The sequence below is a fragment of the Gorilla gorilla genome, chromosome 4 (assembly GCF_029281585.2).
Source record: "Gorilla gorilla gorilla isolate KB3781 chromosome 4, NHGRI_mGorGor1-v2.1_pri, whole genome shotgun sequence".
In the NCBI taxonomy this organism is placed as follows: Eukaryota; Metazoa; Chordata; class Mammalia; order Primates; family Hominidae; genus Gorilla; species Gorilla gorilla.
In genome coordinates this window covers 71,988,893-72,012,081 of record NC_073228.2, presented here as the reverse complement: position 1 = coordinate 72,012,081, position 23,189 = coordinate 71,988,893, and positions in this window count along the sequence as shown.

The following is a 23,189-nucleotide window of genomic DNA, read 5'->3' as shown; positions in this document are numbered from 1 at the left end:
AGCGCTTGAAATCTCCACTTGTAAATTCCACAAAAAGAGGGTTCAAATCTGCACTGTCTAAAGGAAAGTTCAACTCTGTGAGTTGAACACACACAGCCCAAGGAAGTTACTGATAATTCTTCTGTCTAGCGTTACATGGATAAATCCCGTTTCCAACGAAATCCTGAAAGAGGTCCAAATATCCACCTGCAGACTTTACAAACAGAGTGTTTCCAAACTGCTCTACGAAAAGAAAGGTTAAACTATGTGAGTGGAACGCACCCATCAAAAAGTGGTTGCTGAGAGTGATTCTCTCTAGTTTTTATTCGATGATATTTCCTTTTGTACCGTTGGACCCAAATCGCTTGAAATCTACACTTGTAAATTCCACAAAAAGAGGTTTTCAAATCTGCTCTGTCTAAAGGAAGGTTCAACTCTGTGAGTTGAACACACGCAGCCCAAAGAATTACTGAGAATTCTTCTGTCTAGCGTTATATGCAGAAATCCCGCTTCCAACGAAATCCTCAAAGAGGTCCAAATATCCACTTGCAGACTTTACATGCAGAGTGATTCCAAACTGCTCTATGAAAAGAAAGGTTAAACTCCGTGAGTGGAACGCACATATCACAAAGTGGTTGCTGAGAATGATTCTCTCTAGTTTTTATACAAAGATATTTCCTTTTCTACCGTTGGCCCCAAAGCGCTTGAAATCTCCACTTGTAAATTCCACAAAAAGAGGGTTCAAATCTGCACTGTCTAAAGGAAAGTTCAACTCTGTGAGTTGAACACAAACAGCCCAAGGAAGTTACTGAGAATTCTTCTGCCTAGCGTTACTTGCATAAATCACGTTTCCAACGAAATCCTCAAAGAGGTAAAAATATCCACTTGCAGACTTTACAAACAGAGTGTTTGCAAACTGCTCTATGAAAAGAAAGGTTAAACTCTGTGAGTGGAACGCACACATCCCAAAGGGGTTGCTGAGAATGATTCTCTCTAGTTTTTATTCGATGATATTTCCTTTTCTACCGTTGGCCCCAAATCGCTTGAAATCTCCACTAGCAAATTCCATAAAAAGAGGGTTTCAAATCTGCTCTTTCTAAAGGAAGGTACAACTCTGTGGGTTGAACACACGCAGCCCAAAGGAGTTACTGAGAATTCTTCTGTCTAGCGTTATATGCAGAAATCCCTCTTCCAACGAAATCCTCAAAGAGGTCCAAATATCCACTTGCAGACTTTACAAACAGAGTGTTTGCAAACTGCTCTACGAAAAGAAAGGTTAAACTCTGTGAGTGGAACGCACACGTCACCAAGTGGTTGCTGAAAATGATTCTCTCTAGTTTTTATACAAAGATATTTCCTTTTCTACCGTTGTCCCCAAAGCGCTTGAAATCTCCAGTTGTATATTCCACAAAAAGAGGGTTTCAAATCTGCTCTGTCTAAAGGAAGGTACAACTCTGTGAGTTGAACACACGCGACCCAAATATGTTACTGAGAATTCTTCTGTCTAGCGTTATATGCAGAAATCCCGCTTCCAACGAAATCCTCACGGAGGTCCAAATATCCACGGGTAGACTTTACAAACAGAGTGTTTCCAAACTGCTTTATGAAAAGAAAGGTTAAACTCCGTGAGTGGAACGCACATATCACAAAGGGGTTGCTGAGAATGACTCCCTCTAGTTTTTATACAAAGATATTTCCTTTTCTACCGTTGGCCCCAAAGCGCTTGAAATGTCCACTTGTAAATTCCACAAAAAGAGGGTTCAAATCTGCACTGTCTAAAGGAAAGTTCAACTCTGTGAGTTGAACTCACACAGCCCAAAGAAGTTACTGAGAATTCTTCTGTCTACCGTTATATGCAGAAATCCCTTTTCCAACGAAATCCTCAAAGAGGTCCAAATATCCACTTGCAGACTTTACAAACAGAGTGTTTGCAAACAACTCTATGAAAAGAAAGGATAAACTCTGTGAGTGGAACGCACACATCCCAAAGTGGTTGCTGAGAATGATTCTCTCTAGTTTTTATACAAAGATATTTCCTTTTCTACCGTTGACCCCAAAGCGCTTGAAATCTCCACTTGTAAATTCCACAAAAAGAGGGTTCAAATCTGCACTGTCTAAAGGAAAGTTCAACTCTGTGAGTTGAACACACACAGCCCAAGGAAGTTACTGAGAATTCTTCTGTCTAGAGTTATATGCATAAATCCCGTTTCCAACGAAATCCTCAAAGAGGTAAAAATATCCACTTGCAGACTTTAAAAACAGAGTGTTTGCAAACTGCTCTATGACAAGAAAGGTTAAAGTCTGTGAGTGGAACGCACACATCCCAAAGTGGTTGCTGAGAATGATTCTCTCTTGTTTTTATTCGTAGATATTTCCGTTTCTACTGTTGACCCCAAATCGCTTGAAATCTCCACTTGTAAATTCCACAAAAAGAGGGTTTCAAATCTGCTCTTTCTAAAGGAAGTTACAGCTCTGTGAGTTGAACACACGCAGCCCAAAGAATTACTGAGAATTCTTCTGTCTAGCGTTATATGCAGAAATCCCGTTTCCAACGAAATCCTCAAAGAGGTCCAAATATGCACTTGCAGACTTTACAAACAGAGTGTTTCCAAACTGCCCTATGAAAAGAAAGGTTAAACTCTGTGAGTGGAACGCACTCATCAGCAAGTGGTTGCTGAAAATGATTCTCTCTAGTTTTTATAAAAAGATATTTCCTTTTCTACCGTTGGCCCCAAAGCGCTTGAAATCTCCACTTGTATATTCCACAAAAAGAGGGTTTCAAATCTGCTCTGTCTAAAGGAAGGTTCAACTCTGTGAGTTGAACACACGCTGCCCAAAGAATTACTGAGCATTCTTCTGTCTAGCGTTATATGCAGAAATCCCTCTTCCAACGAAATCCTCAAGGAGGTACAAATATCCACTTGCAGACTTTACAAACAGAGTGTTTCCAAACTGCTCTATGAAAAGAAAGGTTAAACTCTGTGAGTGGAACGCACCCATCACCAAGTGGTTGCTGAGAATGATTCTCTCTAGTTTTTATACAAAGATATTTCCTTTTCTACTGTTGGCCCCAAATCGCTTGAAATCTACACTTGTAAATTCCACAAAAAGAGGTTTTCAAATCTGCTCTGTCTAAAGGAAGAATCAACTCTGTGAGTTGAACACACGCAGCCCAAGAGTTACTGAGAATTCTTCTGTCTAGCATTATATGCAGAAATCCCGCTTCCAACGAAATCCTCTAAGAGGTCCAAATATCCACTTGCAAACTTTACATGCAGAGTGTTTCCAAACTGCTCTATGAAAAGAAAGGTTAAACCCCGTGAGTAGAACGCACATATCACAATGTGGTTGCTGAGAATGATTCTCTGTAGTTTTTATACAAAGATATTTCCTTTTCTACCGTTGGCCCCAAAGTGCTTCAAATCTCCACTTGTAAGTTCCACAAGAAGAGGGTTTCAAATCTGCTCTTTCTAAGGGAAGGTACAACTCTGTGAGTTGAACAGACGCAGCCCAAAGAAGTTACTGAGAATTCTTCTGTCTAGAGTTATATGCAGAAATCCCGTTTTCAAAGAAATCCTCAAAGAGGTCCAAATATCCACTTGCAGACTTTACATACAGAGTGTTTCCAAACTGCTCTATGAAAAGAAAGCTTAAACTCCGTGAGTGGAACGCACATATCACATAGTGGTTGCTGAGAATGATTCTCTCTAGTTTTTATTCGAAGATATTTCCGTTTCTACCGTTGGCCCCAAATCGCTTGAAATCTCCACTTGTAAATTCCACAAAAAGAGGGTTTCAAATCTGCTTTTTCTAAAGGAAGGTACAACTCTGTGGGTTAAACACACGCAGCCCAGAGAAGTTACTAATAATTCTTCTGTCTAGCGTTATATGCAGAAATCCCATTTCCAACGAAATCCTCAAGGAGGTCCAAATATCCAGTTGCAGACTTTACAAACAGAGTGTTTCCAAACTGCTCTACAAAAAGAAAGGTTAAACTCTGTGAGTGGAACGCACACATCCCAAAGTGGTTGCTGAGAATGATTCTCTCTAGTTTTTATTCGAAGATATTTCCTTTTCTACCGTTGGCCTCAAATCGCTTGAAATGTCCACTTGCAAATTCCTCAAAAAGAGGGTTTCAAATCTGCTCTTTCTAAAGGAAGGTACAACTCTGGGAGTTGAACACACGCAGCACAAAGAAGTTACTGAGAATTCTGTCTAGAGTTATATGCAGAAATCCCTTTTCCAACAAAATCCACAAAGAGGTCCAAATATCCAATTGCAGACTTTACAAACAGAGTGTTTGCAAACTACTCAATGAAAAGAAAGGTAAAACTCTGTGAGTGGAATGCACACATCACAAAGTGGTTGCTGAGAATGATTCTCTCCAGTTTTTATTCGAAGATATTTCCTTTTCTACCATTGGCCCCAAATCGCTTGAAATCACCACTTGCAAATTCCTCAAAAAGAGGGTCTCAAATCTACTCTTTCTAAAGGAAGGTACAACTCTGTGACTTGAACACACGGAGCCCAAAGAAGTTACTGAGAATTCTTATATCTAGCATTATATGCAGAAATCCCGTTTCCAACGAAATCCTCAAAGAAGTCCAAATATCCACTTGCAGACTTTACAAACAGAGTGTTTGCAAACTGCTCTATGAAAAGAAAGGTTAAACTCTGGGAGTGGAACGCACACATCACCAAGTGGTTGCTGAAAATGATTCTCTCTAGTTTTTATACAAAGATATTTCCTTTTCTACCGTTGGCCCCAAAGCGCTTGAAATCTCCACTTGTATATTGCACAAAAAGAGGGTTTCAAATCTGCTTTTTCTAAAGGAAGGTACAACTCTGTGAGTTGAACACACGCACCTCAAAGAAGTTACTGAGAATTCTTCTATCTAGCGTTATATGCAGAAATCCCGTTTCCAACGAAATCCTCAAAGAGGTCCAACTATCCACTTGCAGACTTTACAAACAGAGTGTTTCCAAACTGCTCTATGAAAAGAAAGGTTAATCTGTGTGAGTGGAAGAACGCACACATCCCAAAGTGGTTGCTGAGAATGATTCTCTCTTGTTTTTATTCGAAGATATTTCCTTTTCTTCCGTTGGCCCCAAATCGCTTGAAATCTACACTTGTAAATTCCACAAAAAGAGGTTTTCAAATCTGCTCTGTCTAAAGGAAGGTTCAACTCTGTCAGTTGAACACACGCAGCCCAAAGAGTTACTGAGAATTATTCTATCTAGCGTTATATGCAGAAAACCCACTTCCAACGAAATCCTCAAAGAGGTCCAAATTTCCACTTGCAGACTTTACATGCAGAGGGTTTGCAACCTGCTCTATGAAAAGAAAGGTTAAATTCTCTGAGTGGAAAGCACACATCCCAAAGTGGTTGCTGAGAATGATTCTATCTAGTTTTTATTCGATGATATTTCCTTTTCTACCGTTGGCCCCAAATCGCTTGAAATCTCCACTTGCAAGTTCCACAAGAAGAGGGTTTCAAATCTGCTCTTTCTAAAGGAGGTACAACTCTGTGAGTTGAACACATGCAGCCCAAAGGAGTTACTGAGAATTCTTCTGTCTAGAGTTATATGCAGAAATCCCGTTTCCAACGAAATCCTCAAAGAGTTCCAAATATCCACTTGCAGACTTTACATGCAGAGTGTTTCCAAACTGCTCTATGAAAAGAAAGGTTAACCTCTGTGAGTGGAACGCACACATCCCAAAGTGGTTGCTGAGAATGATTCTCTCTAGTTTTTATTCGAAGATATTTCCGTTTCTGCCGTTGGACCCAAATCGCCTGAAATCTAAAACTAGCAAATTCCATAAAAAGAGGGTTTCAAATCTGCTCTGTCCAAAGGAAGGTTCAACTCTGTGAGTTGAACAGACGCAGCCCAAAGAGTTACTTAGAATTCTTCTGTCTAGCATTTTATGCAGAAATCCCGCTTCCAAACAAATCCTCTCAGAGGTCCAAATATCCACTTGCAGACTTTACATACAGAGTGTTTCCAAACTGCTCTATGAAAAGAAAGGTTAAACTCCGTGAGTTGAACACACATATCACATAGTGCTTGCTGAGAATGATTCTCTCTAGTTTTTATTCGAAGATATTTCCTTTTCTACCGTTGGCCACAAATTGCTTGAAATGTCCACTTGCAAACTCCTCAAAAAGAGGGGTTCAAATCTGCTCTTTCTAAAGGAAGGTACAACTCTGTGGGTTGAACACACGCAGCCCAAAGAAGTTACTGAGAATACTTCTGTCTAGCGTTATATGCAGAAATCCCGTTTCCAACGAAATCCTCAAGGAGGTCCAAATATCCACTTTGCAGACTTTACAAACAGAGTGTTTCCAAACTGCTCTACGAAAAGAAAGGTTAAACTCTGTGAGTGGAACGCACACATCCCAAAGTGGTTGCTGAGAATGATTCTCTCTAGTTTTTATTCGAAGATATTTCCTTTTCTACCGTTGGCCACAAATCGCTTGAAATCTCCACTTGCAAATTCCTCAAAAAGAGGGTTTCAAATCAGCTCTTTCTAAACGAAGGTACAACTCTGTGAGTTGAACACACGCACCCCGAAGAAGTTACTGAGAATTCTTCTATCTAGCGTTATATGCAGAAATCCAGTTTCCAACGAAATCCTCAAAGAGGTCCAAATATCCACTAGCAGACTTTACAAACAGAGTGTTTCCAAACTGCTCTATGAAAAGAAAGGTTAAACTCTGTGAGTGGAACGCACACCTCCCAAAGTGGTTGCTGAGAATGATTCTCTTTAGTCTTTATAGTAAGATATTACCATTTCTACCGTTTCCCCTAAAGCGCTTCAAATCTCCACTTGCAAATTCCACAAAAAGAGTGTTTCAAATCTGCTCTGTCTAAAGGAAAGTTCAACTCTGTGAGTTGAACACACGCAGCACAAAGAAGTTACTGAGAATTCTTCTGTCTAGGATTATATGCAGAAATCCCTTTTCCAACGAAATCCTCAAAGAGGTTCAAATATCCACTTGCAGACTTTACAAACAGAGTGTTTGCAAACTACTCTATGAAAAGAAAGGTTAAACTCCGTGAGTGGAACGCACATATCACAAAGTGGTTGCTGAGAATGATTCTCTCTAGTTTTTATACAAAGATATTTCCTTTTCTACCGTTGGCCCCAAAGCGCTTGAAATCTCCACTTGTAAATTCCACAAAAAGAGGGTTCAAATCTGCACTGTCTAAAGGAAAGTTCAACTCTGTGAGTTGAACACAAACAGCCCAAGGAAGTTACTGAGAATTCTTCTGCCTAGCGTTACTTGCATAAATCACGTTTCCAACGAAATCCTCAAAGAGGTAAAAATATCCACTTGCAGACTTTACAAACAGAGTGTTTGCAAACTGCTCTATGAAAAGAAAGGTTAAACTCTGTGAGTGGAACGCACACATCCCAAAGGGGTTGCTGAGAATGATTCTCTCTAGTTTTTATTCGATGATATTTCCTTTTCTACCGTTGGCCCCAAATCGCTTGAAATCTCCACTAGCAAATTCCATAAAAAGAGGGTTTCAAATCTGCTCTTTCTAAAGGAAGGTACAACTCTGTGGGTTGAACACACGCAGCCCAAAGGAGTTACTGAGAATTCTTCTGTCTAGCGTTATATGCAGAAATCCCTCTTCCAACGAAATCCTCAAAGAGGTCCAAATATCCACTTGCAGACTTTACAAACAGAGTGTTTGCAAACTGCTCTACGAAAAGAAAGGTTAAACTCTGTGAGTGGAACGCACACGTCACCAAGTGGTTGCTGAAAATGATTCTCTCTAGTTTTTATACAAAGATATTTCCTTTTCTACCGTTGTCCCCAAAGCGCTTGAAATCTCCAGTTGTATATTCCACAAAAAGAGGGTTTCAAATCTGCTCTGTCTAAAGGAAGGTACAACTCTGTGAGTTGAACACACGCGACCCAAAGATGTTACTGAGAATTCTTCTGTCTAGCGTTATATGCAGAAATCCCGCTTCCAACGAAATCCTCACGGAGGTCCAAATATCCACGGGTAGACTTTACAAACAGAGTGTTTCCAAACTGCTTTATGAAAAGAAAGGTTAAACTCCGTGAGTGGAACGCACATATCACAAAGGGGTTGCTGAGAATGACTCCCTCTAGTTTTTATACAAAGATATTTCCTTTTCTACCGTTGGCCCCAAAGCGCTTGAAATGTCCACTTGTAAATTCCACAAAAAGAGGGTTCAAATCTGCACTGTCTAAAGGAAAGTTCAACTCTGTGAGTTGAACTCACACAGCCCAAAGAAGTTACTGAGAATTCTTCTGTCTACCGTTATATGCAGAAATCCCTTTTCCAACGAAATCCTCAAAGAGGTCCAAATATCCACTTGCAGACTTTACAAACAGAGTGTTTGCAAACAACTCTATGAAAAGAAAGGATAAACTCTGTGAGTGGAACGCACACATCCCAAAGTGGTTGCTGAGAATGATTCTCTCTAGTTTTTATACAAAGATATTTCCTTTTCTACCGTTGACCCCAAAGCGCTTGAAATCTCCACTTGTAAATTCCACAAAAAGAGGGTTCAAATCTGCACTGTCTAAAGGAAAGTTCAACTCTGTGAGTTGAACACACACAGCCCAAGGAAGTTACTGAGAATTCTTCTGTCTAGAGTTATATGCATAAATCCCGTTTCCAACGAAATCCTCAAAGAGGTAAAAATATCCACTTGCAGACTTTAAAAACAGAGTGTTTGCAAACTGCTCTATGACAAGAAAGGTTAAAGTCTGTGAGTGGAACGCACACATCCCAAAGTGGTTGCTGAGAATGATTCTCTCTTGTTTTTATTCGTAGATATTTCCGTTTCTACTGTTGACCCCAAATCGCTTGAAATCTCCACTTGTAAATTCCACAAAAAGAGGGTTTCAAATCTGCTCTTTCTAAAGGAAGTTACAGCTCTGTGAGTTGAACACACGCAGCCCAAAGAATTACTGAGAATTCTTCTGTCTAGCGTTATATGCAGAAATCCCGTTTCCAACGAAATCCTCAAAGAGGTCCAAATATGCACTTGCAGACTTTACAAACAGAGTGTTTCCAAACTGCCCTATGAAAAGAAAGGTTAAACTCTGTGAGTGGAACGCACTCATCAGCAAGTGGTTGCTGAAAATGATTCTCTCTAGTTTTTATAAAAAGATATTTCCTTTTCTACCGTTGGCCCCAAAGCGCTTGAAATCTCCACTTGTATATTCCACAAAAAGAGGGTTTCAAATCTGCTCTGTCTAAAGGAAGGTTCAACTCTGTGAGTTGAACACACGCTGCCCAAAGAATTACTGAGCATTCTTCTGTCTAGCGTTATATGCAGAAATCCCTCTTCCAACGAAATCCTCAAGGAGGTACAAATATCCACTTGCAGACTTTACAAACAGAGTGTTTCCAAACTGCTCTATGAAAAGAAAGGTTAAACTCTGTGAGTGGAACGCACCCATCACCAAGTGGTTGCTGAGAATGATTCTCTCTAGTTTTTATACAAAGATATTTCCTTTTCTACTGTTGGCCCCAAATCGCTTGAAATCTACACTTGTAAATTCCACAAAAAGAGGTTTTCAAATCTGCTCTGTCTAAAGGAAGAATCAACTCTGTGAGTTGAACACACGCAGCCCAAGAGTTACTGAGAATTCTTCTGTCTAGCATTATATGCAGAAATCCCGCTTCCAACGAAATCCTCTAAGAGGTCCAAATATCCACTTGCAAACTTTACATGCAGAGTGTTTCCAAACTGCTCTATGAAAAGAAAGGTTAAACCCCGTGAGTAGAACGCACATATCACAATGTGGTTGCTGAGAATGATTCTCTGTAGTTTTTATACAAAGATATTTCCTTTTCTACCGTTGGCCCCAAAGTGCTTCAAATCTCCACTTGTAAGTTCCACAAGAAGAGGGTTTCAAATCTGCTCTTTCTAAGGGAAGGTACAACTCTGTGAGTTGAACAGACGCAGCCCAAAGAAGTTACTGAGAATTCTTCTGTCTAGAGTTATATGCAGAAATCCCGTTTTCAAAGAAATCCTCAAAGAGGTCCAAATATCCACTTGCAGACTTTACATACAGAGTGTTTCCAAACTGCTCTATGAAAAGAAAGCTTAAACTCCGTGAGTGGAACGCACATATCACATAGTGGTTGCTGAGAATGATTCTCTCTAGTTTTTATTCGAAGATATTTCCGTTTCTACCGTTGGCCCCAAATCGCTTGAAATCTCCACTTGTAAATTCCACAAAAAGAGGGTTTCAAATCTGCTTTTTCTAAAGGAAGGTACAACTCTGTGGGTTAAACACACGCAGCCCAGAGAAGTTACTAATAATTCTTCTGTCTAGCGTTATATGCAGAAATCCCATTTCCAACGAAATCCTCAAGGAGGTCCAAATATCCAGTTGCAGACTTTACAAACAGAGTGTTTCCAAACTGCTCTACAAAAAGAAAGGTTAAACTCTGTGAGTGGAACGCACACATCCCAAAGTGGTTGCTGAGAATGATTCTCTCTAGTTTTTATTCGAAGATATTTCCTTTTCTACCGTTGGCCTCAAATCGCTTGAAATGTCCACTTGCAAATTCCTCAAAAAGAGGGTTTCAAATCTGCTCTTTCTAAAGGAAGGTACAACTCTGGGAGTTGAACACACGCAGCACAAAGAAGTTACTGAGAATTCTGTCTAGAGTTATATGCAGAAATCCCTTTTCCAACAAAATCCACAAAGAGGTCCAAATATCCAATTGCAGACTTTACAAACAGAGTGTTTGCAAACTACTCAATGAAAAGAAAGGTAAAACTCTGTGAGTGGAATGCACACATCACAAAGTGGTTGCTGAGAATGATTCTCTCCAGTTTTTATTCGAAGATATTTCCTTTTCTACCATTGGCCCCAAATCGCTTGAAATCACCACTTGCAAATTCCTCAAAAAGAGGGTCTCAAATCTACTCTTTCTAAAGGAAGGTACAACTCTGTGACTTGAACACACGGAGCCCAAAGAAGTTACTGAGAATTCTTATATCTAGCATTATATGCAGAAATCCCGTTTCCAACGAAATCCTCAAAGAAGTCCAAATATCCACTTGCAGACTTTACAAACAGAGTGTTTGCAAACTGCTCTATGAAAAGAAAGGTTAAACTCTGGGAGTGGAACGCACACATCACCAAGTGGTTGCTGAAAATGATTCTCTCTAGTTTTTATACAAAGATATTTCCTTTTCTACCGTTGGCCCCAAAGCGCTTGAAATCTCCACTTGTATATTGCACAAAAAGAGGGTTTCAAATCTGCTTTTTCTAAAGGAAGGTACAACTCTGTGAGTTGAACACACGCACCTCAAAGAAGTTACTGAGAATTCTTCTATCTAGCGTTATATGCAGAAATCCCGTTTCCAACGAAATCCTCAAAGAGGTCCAACTATCCACTTGCAGACTTTACAAACAGAGTGTTTCCAAACTGCTCTATGAAAAGAAAGGTTAATCTGTGTGAGTGGAAGAACGCACACATCCCAAAGTGGTTGCTGAGAATGATTCTCTCTTGTTTTTATTCGAAGATATTTCCTTTTCTTCCGTTGGCCCCAAATCGCTTGAAATCTACACTTGTAAATTCCACAAAAAGAGGTTTTCAAATCTGCTCTGTCTAAAGGAAGGTTCAACTCTGTCAGTTGAACACACGCAGCCCAAAGAGTTACTGAGAATTATTCTATCTAGCGTTATATGCAGAAAACCCACTTCCAACGAAATCCTCAAAGAGGTCCAAATTTCCACTTGCAGACTTTACATGCAGAGGGTTTGCAACCTGCTCTATGAAAAGAAAGGTTAAATTCTCTGAGTGGAAAGCACACATCCCAAAGTGGTTGCTGAGAATGATTCTATCTAGTTTTTATTCGATGATATTTCCTTTTCTACCGTTGGCCCCAAATCGCTTGAAATCTCCACTTGCAAGTTCCACAAGAAGAGGGTTTCAAATCTGCTCTTTCTAAAGGAGGTACAACTCTGTGAGTTGAACACATGCAGCCCAAAGGAGTTACTGAGAATTCTTCTGTCTAGAGTTATATGCAGAAATCCCGTTTCCAACGAAATCCTCAAAGAGTTCCAAATATCCACTTGCAGACTTTACATGCAGAGTGTTTCCAAACTGCTCTATGAAAAGAAAGGTTAACCTCTGTGAGTGGAACGCACACATCCCAAAGTGGTTGCTGAGAATGATTCTCTCTAGTTTTTATTCGAAGATATTTCCGTTTCTGCCGTTGGACCCAAATCGCCTGAAATCTAAAACTAGCAAATTCCATAAAAAGAGGGTTTCAAATCTGCTCTGTCCAAAGGAAGGTTCAACTCTGTGAGTTGAACAGACGCAGCCCAAAGAGTTACTTAGAATTCTTCTGTCTAGCATTTTATGCAGAAATCCCGCTTCCAAACAAATCCTCTCAGAGGTCCAAATATCCACTTGCAGACTTTACATACAGAGTGTTTCCAAACTGCTCTATGAAAAGAAAGGTTAAACTCCGTGAGTTGAACACACATATCACATAGTGCTTGCTGAGAATGATTCTCTCTAGTTTTTATTCGAAGATATTTCCTTTTCTACCGTTGGCCACAAATTGCTTGAAATGTCCACTTGCAAACTCCTCAAAAAGAGGGGTTCAAATCTGCTCTTTCTAAAGGAAGGTACAACTCTGTGGGTTGAACACACGCAGCCCAAAGAAGTTACTGAGAATACTTCTGTCTAGCGTTATATGCAGAAATCCCGTTTCCAACGAAATCCTCAAGGAGGTCCAAATATCCACTTTGCAGACTTTACAAACAGAGTGTTTCCAAACTGCTCTACGAAAAGAAAGGTTAAACTCTGTGAGTGGAACGCACACATCCCAAAGTGGTTGCTGAGAATGATTCTCTCTAGTTTTTATTCGAAGATATTTCCTTTTCTACCGTTGGCCACAAATCGCTTGAAATCTCCACTTGCAAATTCCTCAAAAAGAGGGTTTCAAATCAGCTCTTTCTAAACGAAGGTACAACTCTGTGAGTTGAACACACGCACCCCGAAGAAGTTACTGAGAATTCTTCTATCTAGCGTTATATGCAGAAATCCAGTTTCCAACGAAATCCTCAAAGAGGTCCAAATATCCACTAGCAGACTTTACAAACAGAGTGTTTCCAAACTGCTCTATGAAAAGAAAGGTTAAACTCTGTGAGTGGAACGCACACCTCCCAAAGTGGTTGCTGAGAATGATTCTCTTTAGTCTTTATAGTAAGATATTACCATTTCTACCGTTTCCCCTAAAGCGCTTCAAATCTCCACTTGCAAATTCCACAAAAAGAGTGTTTCAAATCTGCTCTGTCTAAAGGAAAGTTCAACTCTGTGAGTTGAACACACGCAGCACAAAGAAGTTACTGAGAATTCTTCTGTCTAGGATTATATGCAGAAATCCCTTTTCCAACGAAATCCTCAAAGAGGTTCAAATATCCACTTGCAGACTTTACAAACAGAGTGTTTGCAAACTACTCTATGAAAAGAAAGGTTAAACTCTGTGAGTGGAACGCACACTTCCCAAAGTGGTTGCTGAGAATGATTCTCTCCAGTTTTTATTCGAAGATATTTCCTTTTCTACCGTTGGCCCCAAATCGCTTGAAATCTCCACTTGCAAATTCCTCAAAAAGAGGGTTTCAAATCTGCTCTTTCTAAAGAAAGGTACAACTCTGTGAGTTGAACACACGCACCCCAAAGAAGTTACTGAGGATTCTTCTATCTAGCGTTATATGCAGAAATCCCGTTTCCAACGAAATCCTCAAAGAGGTCCAAATATCCACTTGCAGACTTTACAAACAGAGTGTTTCCAAACTGCTCTATGAAAAGAAAGGTTAAACTCTGTGAGTGGAACGCACACTTCCCAAAGTGGTTGCTGAGAATGATTCTCTCTAGTCTTTATACTAAGATATTACCATTTCTACCGATGGCCCCAAAGCGCTTCAAATCTCCACTTGCAAATTCCACAAAAAGAGTGTTTCAAATCTGCTCAGTCTAAAGGAAGTTTCAACTCTGTGAGTTGAACACACGCAGCCTGAAGAAGTTACTGAGAATTCTTCTGTCTGGAGTTATATGCATAAATCCCTTTTCCAACAAAATCCACAAAGAGGTCCAAATATCCACTTGCAGACTTTACAAACAGAGTGTTTGCAAACTACTCAATGAAAAGAAAGGTAAAACTCTGTGAGTGGAATGCACACATCACAAAGTGGTTGCTGAGAATGATTCTCTCCAGTTTTTATTCGAAGATATTTCCTTTTCTACCGTTGGCCCCAAATCGCTTGAAATCACCACTTGCAAATTCCTCAAAAAGAGGGTTTCAAATCTGCTCTTTCTAAATGAAGGTACAACTCTGTGAGTTGAACACACGCAGCCCAAAGAAGTTACTGAGAATTCTTCTATCTAGCATTATATGCTGAAATCCCGTTTCCAACGAAATCCTCAAAGAGGTCCAAATATCCACTTGCAGACTTTACAAACAGAGTGTTTCCAAACTGCTCTATGAAAAGAAAGGTTAAACTCTGGGAGTGGAACGCACACATCAACAAGTGGTTGCTGAAAATGATTCTCTGTAATTTTTATACAAAGATATTTCCTTTTCTACCGTTGTCCCCAAAGCGCTTGAAATCTCCACTTGTATATTCCACAAAAAGAGGGTTTCAAATCTGCTTTTTCTAAAGGAAGGTACAACTCTGTGAGTTGAACACACGCACCCCAAAGAAGTTACTGAGAATTCTTCTATCTGGCGTTTTATGCAGCAATCCCGTTTCCAACGAAATCCTGTAAGAGGTCCAACTATCCACTTGCAGACTTTACAAACAGAGTGTTTCCAAACTGCTCTATGAAAAGAAAGGTTAAACTGTGTGAGTGGAAGAACGCACACATCTCAAAGTGGTTGCTGAGAATGATTCTCTCTAGTCTTTAAAGTAAGATATTACCATTTCTACCGTTGGCCCCAAAGCGCTTCAAATCTCCACTTGTAAATTCCACAAAAAGTGTGTTTCAAATCTGCTCTGTCTAAAGGAAGGTTCAACTCTGTGAGTTGAACACACACAGCACAAAGAAGTTACTGAGAATTCTTCTGTCTAGCGTTATATGCAGAAATCCCGTTTCAAACTAAATCCTCAAAGAGGTCCAAATATCCACTTGCAGACTTTACAAACAGAGTGTTTCCAAACTGCTCTATGAAAAGAAAGGTTAAACTCTGTGAGTGGAACGCACACATCCCAAAGTGGTTGCTGAGAATGATTCTCTCTTGTTTTTATTCGAAGATATTTCCTTTTCTACCATTGGCCCCAAATCGCTTGAAGTCTACACTTGTAAATTCCACAAAAAGACGTTTTCAAATCTGCTGTGTCTAAAGGAAGGTTCAACTCTGTCAGTTGAACACACGCAGCCCAAAGAGTTACTGAGAATTCTTCTTTCTAGTGTTATATGCAGAAATCCTGCTTCCAACGAAATCCTCAAAGAGGTCCAAATTTCCACTTGCAGACTTTACATGCAGAGTGTTTGCAAACTACTCTTTGAAAAGAAAGGTTAAATTCTGTGAGTTGAACGCACACATCCTAAAGTGGTTGCTGAGAATGATTCTCTCTAGTTTTTATTCGAAGATATTTCCTTTCCTACCGTTGGCCACAAATCGCTTGAAATCTCCACTTGCAAATTCCTCAAAAAGAGGGTTTCAAATCTGCTCTTTCTAAAGGAAGGTACAACTCTGTGAGTTGAACACACGCACCCCAAAGAAGTTACTGAGAATTCTTCTATCTAGCGTTATATGCAGAAATCCCGTTTCCAACGAAATCCTCAAAGAGGTCCAAATATCCACCTGCAGACTTTACAAACAGAGTGTTTCCAAACTTCTCTATGAAAAGAAAGGTTAAACTCTGTGAGTGGAACGCACACATTCCAAAGTGGTTGCTGAGAATGATTCTCTCTAGTTTTTATAGTAAGATATTACCATTTCTACCGTTGTCCCCAAAGCACTTGAAATCTCCACTTGTAAGTTCCACAAGAAGAGGGTTTCAAATCTGCTCTTTCTAAAGGAAGGTACAACTCTGTGAGTTGAACACACGCAGCCCAAAGAAGTTACTGAGAATTCTTCTGTCTAGAGTTATATGCAGAAATCCCGTTTCCAACGAAATCCTCAAAGAGGTCCAAATATCCACTTGCAGACTTTACATACAGAGTGTTTCCAAACTGCTCTATGAAAAGAAAGGTTAAATTCCGTGAGTGGAACGCACATATCACATAGTGGTTGCTGAGAATCATTCTCTCTAGTTTTTATTTGAAGATATTTCCTTTTCTACCGTTGGCCCCAAATCGCTTGAAATCTCCACTTGCAAATTCCTCAGAAAGAGGGATTCAAATCTGCTCTTTCTAAAGGAAGGTACAACTCTGTGAGTTGAACACACGCACCCCAAAGAAGTTACTGAGAATTCTTCCTTCTAGCGTTATATGCAGAAATCCCGCTTCCAACGAAATCCTCAAAGAGGTCCAAATATCCACTTGCAGACTTTACAAACAGAGTGTTTCCAAACTGCTCTATGAAAAGAAAGGTTAAACTCTCTGAGTGGAACGCACACATCCCAAAGTGTTTGCTGAGAATGATTCTCTCTAGTCTTTATAGTAAGATATCACCATTTCTACAGCTGGCCCCAAAGCGCTTCAAATCTCCACTTGCAAATTCCACAGAAAGAGTGTTTCAAATCTGCTCTGTCTAAAGGAAGGTTGAAGTCTGTGAGTTGAACACACGCAGCACAAAGAAGTTACTGAGAATTCTTCTGTCTAGCATTAAATGCAGAAATCCCGTTTCCAACGAAATCCTCAAAGAGTTCCGAATATCCCCTGGCAGACTTTACAAACAGAGTGTTTGCAAACTGCTCTATGAAAAGAAAGGTTAAACTCTGTGAGTGGAACGCACCCATCACCAAGTGGTTGCTGAGAATGATTCTCTCTAGTTTTTATACAAAGATATTTCCTTTTCTACCGTTGGCCTCAAAGCGCTTGAAATCTCCACTTCTAAATTCCACAAAAAGAGGGTTCAAACCTGCACTGTCTAAAGGAAAGTTCAACTCTGTGAGTTGAACACAAACAGCCCAAGGAAGTTACTGAGAATTCTTCTGTCTATCGTTATATGCAGAAATCCCATTTCCAACGAAATCCTCAAAGAGGTCCAAATATCCACTTGCAGACTTTACAAACAGAGTGTTTCCAAACTGCTCTATGAAAAGAAAGGTTAAACTCCGTGAGTGGAACGCACACATCCCAAAGTGGTTGCTGAGAATGATTCTCTCTAGTCTTTATAGTAAGATATTACCATTTCTACCGTTGGCCCCAAAGCGCTTCAAATCTCCACTTGCAAATTCCACAAAAAGAGTGTTTCAAATCTGCTCTGTGTAAAGGAAGGTTCAACCCTATGGGTTGAACATTTGCAGCCCAAAGAAGTTACTGAGAATTCTTCTGTCTAGCGTTATATGCAGAAAAAGCGTTTCCAACGAAATCCTCAAAGAGGTCCAAATATCCACTTGCAGACTTTACAAACAGAGAGTTTCCAAACTGCTCTATGAAAAGAAAGGTTAAACTCTGTGAGTGGAACGCACCCATCACCAAGTAGTTGCTGAGAATTATTCTTTCTAGTTTTTATACAAAGATATTTCCTTTTCTACCGTTGGCCCCAAATCACTTGAAATCTACACTTGTAAATTCCACAAAAAGAGGTTTTCAAATCTGCTCTGTCTAAAGGAAGGTTCAACTCTGTGAGTTGAACACACACAGCCCAAAGAAGTTACTGCGAATTCTTCTGTCTAGCGTTATATGAAGAAATCCCGTTTCCAACGAAATCCTCAAAGAGTTCCAAATATCCCCTTGCAGACTTTAAAAACAGAGTGTTTGCAAACTGCTCTATGAAAAGAGAGGATAAACTCTGTGAGTGGAACGCACACATCCCAAAGTGGTTGCTGAGAAGGATTCTCTCTAGTTTTTATTCGATGATATTTCCTTTTCTACCGTTGGCCCCAAATCGCTTGGAATCTCCACTTGCAAATTCCACAAGAAGAGGGTTTCAAATCTGCTCTTTCTAAAGGAAGGTACAACTCCGTGGGTTGAACACACGCAGCCCAAAGAATTACTGAGAATTCTTGTCTCTAGCGTTATAGGCAGAAATACCGCTTCCAACGATATCCTCAAAGAGGTCCAAATATCCACTTGCAGACTTTACAAACAGAGTGTTTCCAAACTGCTCTATGAAAAGAAAGGTTAAACTCTGTGAGTGGAACGCACCCATCACCAACTGGTTGCTGAGAATGATTCTCTCTAGTTTTTATACAAAGATATATCCTTTTCTACCGTTGGCCCCAAATCGCTTGAAATCTACACTTGTAAATTCCACAAAAAGAGGTTTTCAAATCTGCTCTCTCTAAAGGAAGGTTCAACTCTGTGAGTTGAACACACGCAGCCCAAAGAATTACTGAGAATTCTTCTCTCTAGCGTTATAGGCAGAAATCCCGTTTCCAACGAAATGCTCAAAGAGGTCCAAATATCCACTTGCAGACTTTACATGCAGAGTGTTTCCAAGCTGCTCTATGAAAAGAAAGGTTAAACTCCGTGAGTGGAACACACATATCACAATGTCGTTGCTGAGAATGATTCTCTCTAGTTTTTATACAAAGATATTTCCTTTTCTACCGTTGGCCCCAAAGCGTTTGAAATGTCCACTTGTAAATTCCACAAAAAGAGGGTTAAAATCTGCACTGTCTAAAGGAAAGTTCAACTCTGTGAGTTGAACACACACAGCCCAAAGAAGTTACTGAGAATTCTTCTGTCTACCGTTATATGCAGAAATCCCTTTTCCAACGAAATCCTCAAAGAGGTCCAAATATCCACTTCCAGACTTTACAAACAGAGTGTTTTCAAACTACTCTATGAAAAGAAAAGTTAAACTCTGTGAGTGGAACGCACACATCCCAAAGTGGTTGCTGAGAATGATTCTCTCTAGTTTTTATTCGAAGATATTTCCATTTCTACCGTTGGCCCCAAATCACTTGAAATCTCCACTAGCAAATTCCACAAAAAGAGGGTTTCAAATCTGCTTTTTCTAACGGAAGGTACAACTCTGTGGGTTGAACACACGCAGCCCAAAGAAGTTACTGAGAATTCTTCTGTCTAGCGTTATATGCAGAAATCCCGTTTCCAACGAAATCCTCAAAGAGGTCCAAATATCCGCTTGCAGACTTTACAAACAGAGTGTTTGCAAACTGCTCTATGAAAAGAAAGGTTAAACTCTGTGAGTGGAACGCACACATCCCAAAGTGGTTGCTCAGAATGATTCTCTCTAGTTTTTATTCGATGATATTTCCTTTTCTACCATTGGCCTCACATCGCTTGAATTCTCCACTGGTATATTCCACAAAAAGAAGGTTCAAATCTGCACAGTCTAAAGGAAAGTTCAACTCTGTGAGTTGAACACACACAGCCCAAGGAAGTTACTGAGAATTCTTCTGTCTAGCGTTATATGCAGAAATCCCATTTCCAACGAAATCCTCAAACAGGTAAAAATATCCACTTGCAGACTTTACAAACAGAGTGTTTCCAAACTGCTCTACGAAAAGAAAGGTTAAAGTCTGTGAGTGGAACGCACACATCCCAAAGTGGTTGCTCAGAATGATTCTCTCTAGTCTTTATTGTAAGATATTACCATTTCTACCGTTGGCCCAAAGCGCTTGAAATCTCCACTTGTAAATTCCACAAAAAGAGGGTTTCAAATCTGCTTTTTCTAAAGGAAGGTACAACTCCGTGAGTTGAGCACACGCAGCCCAAAGAAGTTACTGAGAATTCTTCTGTCTAGCGTTATATGCAGAAATCCCGTTTCCAACAAATTCCTCAAAGAGGTCCAAATATCCACTTGCAGACTTTACAAACAGAGTGTTTCCAAACTGCTCTATGAAAAGAAAGGTTAAACCCTGTGGGTGGAACGCACCCATCACCAAGTGGTTGCTGAGAATGATTCTCTCTAGTTTTTATACAAAGATATTTCCTTTTCTACCGTTGGCCAAAAAGCGCTTGAAATCTCCACTTGTATATTACACAAAAAGAGGGTTTCAAATCTGCTCTGTCTAAAGGAAGGTTCAACTCTGTGAGTTGAACACACGCAGCCCAATGAATTACTGAGAATCCTTCTGTCTAGCGTTATATGCACAAAACCCGCTTGCAACGAAATCCTCAAGGAGGTCCTAAAATCCACTTGCAGACTTCACAAACAGAGTGTTTCCAAACTGCTCTATGAAAAGAAAGGTTAAACTCTGTGAGTGGATCGCACACATCCCAAAGTGGTTGCTGAGAATGATTCTCTCTAGTCTTTATTGTAAGATATTACCATTTCTACCGTTGGCCCAAAGCGCTTGAAATCTCCACTTGTAAATTCCACAAAAAGAGGGTTTCAAATCTGCTTTTTCTAAAGGAAGGTACAACTCTGTGGGTTGAACACACACAGCCCAAAGAAGTTACTGAGAATTCTTCTGTCTAGCGTTATACGCAGAAATCCCGTTTCCAACGATATCCTCAAAGAGGTCCAAATATCCACTTGCAGACTTTACAGAGTGTTTCCAAACTGCTCTATGAAAAGAAAGGTTAAACTCTGTGGGTGGAACGCACCCATCACCAAGTGGTTGCTGAGAATGATTCTCTCTAGTTTTTATACAAAGATATTTCCTTTTCTACCGTTGGCCTTAAAGCGGTTGAAATCTCCACTTGTATAATCCACAAAAAGGGGGTTTCAAATCTGCTCTGTCTAAAGGAAGGTTCAACTCTGTGAGTTGAACACACGCAGCCCAAAGAATTACTGAGAATTCTTCTGTCTAGCGTTATATGCAGAAATCCCGCTTCCAACGAAATCCTCAAGGAGGTCCAAATATCCACTTGCAGACTTTACAAACAGAGTGTTTCCAAACTGCTCTACGAAAAGAAAGGTTAAACTCCGTGAGTGGAACGCACCTATCACAAAGTGGTTGCTGAGAATGATTCTCTCTAGTTTTTATACAAAGATATTTCCTTTTCTACCGTTGGCCCAAAGCCCTTGAAATCTACACTTGTAAATTCCACAAAAAGAGGGTTCAAATCTGCACTGTCTAAAGGAAAGTTCAACTCTGTGACTTGAACCCACACAGCCCAAAGAAGTTACTGAGAATTCTTCTGTCTAGCGTTATATGCAGAAATCCCTCTTCCAACGAAATCCTCAAAGAGGTCCAAATATCCACTTGCAGACTTTACATGCAGAGTGTTTCCAAACTGCTCTATGAAAAGAAAGTTTAAACTTCGTGAGTGGAACGCGCATATCACAAAGTGGTTGCTGAGAATGATTCTCTCTAGTTTTTATACAAAGATATTTCCTTTTCTACCGTTGGCCCCAAAGCGCTTGAAATCTACACTTGTAAATTCCACAAAAAGCGGGTTCAAATCTGCACTGTCTAAAGGAAAGTTCAACTTTGTGAGTTGAACACACACAGCCCAAAGAACTTACTGAGAATTCTTCTGTCTAGCGTTATATGCAGAAATCCCGTTTCCAACGAAATCCTCAAACAGGTCCAAATACCCACTTGCAGACTTTACAAACAGAGTGTTTGCAAACTGCTCTATGAAAAGAAAGGTTAAACTCTGTGAGTGGAACACACACATCACCATGTGGTTGCTGAGATTGATTCTCTCTAGTTTTTATACAAAGATATTTCCTTTTCTACCGTTGGCCCCAAATCGCTTGAAATCTCCACTTGTAAATTCCACAAAAAGAGGGTTTCAAATCTGCTCTGTCTAAAGGAAGGTTCAAGTCTGTGAGTTGAACACACGCAGCCCAAAGAATTACTGAGAATTCTTCTGTCTAGCGTTATAAGCAGAAATCCCTCTTCCCACGAAATCCTCAAAGAGGTCCAAATATCCACTTGCAGACTTTACATGCAGAGTGTTTCCAAACTGCTCTATGAAAAGAAAGGTTAAACTCTGTGAGTGAAACGCACACATCCCAAAGTGGTTGCTGAAAATGATTCTCTCTAGTTTTTATTCGAAGATATTTCCGTTTCTACCGTTGGCCCTAAATCGCTTGAAATCTCCACTTCCAAATTCCACAGGAAGAGGGTTTCAAATCTGCTCTTTCTAAAGGAAGGTACAACTCTGTGAGTTGAACACACGCACCCCAAAGAACTTACTGAGAATTCTTCTCTCTAGCGTTATATGCAGAAATCCCGCTTCCAACGAAATCCTCAAAGAGGTCCAAATATCCACTTGCAGACTTTACATGCAGAGTGTTTCCAAACTGCTCTATGACAAGAAAGTTTAAACTCTGTGAGGGGAACGCACACATCCCAAAGTGGTTGCTGAGAATGATTCTCTCTAGTTTTTATTCGAAGATATTTCCTTTTCTACCGTTGGCCCCAAATCGCTTGAAATCTCCGCTTGCAAATTCCTCAAAAAGAGGATTTCAAATCTGCTCTTTCTAAAGGAAGGTACAACTCTGTGAGTTGAACACACGCACTCCAAAGAAGTTACTGAGAATTCTTCTATCTAGCTTTAAATGCAGAAATCCCGTTTCCAACGAAATCCTCAAAGAGGTCCAAATATCCACTTGCAGACTTTACAAACAGAGTGTTTGCAAACTGCTCTATGAAAAGAAATGTTTAACTATGTGAGTGGAACGCACACATCAGCAAGTGGTTGCTGAAAATGATTCTCTCTAGTTTTTATACAAAGATATTTCCTTTTCTACCGTTGGCCCCAAAGCGCTTGAAATCTCCACTTGTATATTCCACAAAAAGAGGGTTTCAAATCTGCTCTGTCTAAAGGTAGGTTCAACTCTGTGCGTTGAACACACGCAGCCCAAAGAATTACTGAGAATTCTTCTGTCTAGCGTTATATGCAGAAATGCCGCTTGCAACGAAATCCTCAAGGAGGTCCAAATATCCATTTGCAGACTTTACAAACAGAGTGTTTCCAAACTGCTCTATGAAAAGAAAGGTTAAACTCTGTGAGTGGAACGCACCCATCACCAACTGGTTGCTGAGAATGATTCTCTCTAGTTTTTATTCGAAGATATTTCCTTTTCTACCGTTGGCCCCAAATTGCTTGAAATCTCCGCTTGCAAATTCCTCAAAAAGAGGATTTCAAATCTGCTCTTTCTAAAGGAAGGTACAACTCTGTGTGTTGAACACACGCACCCCAAA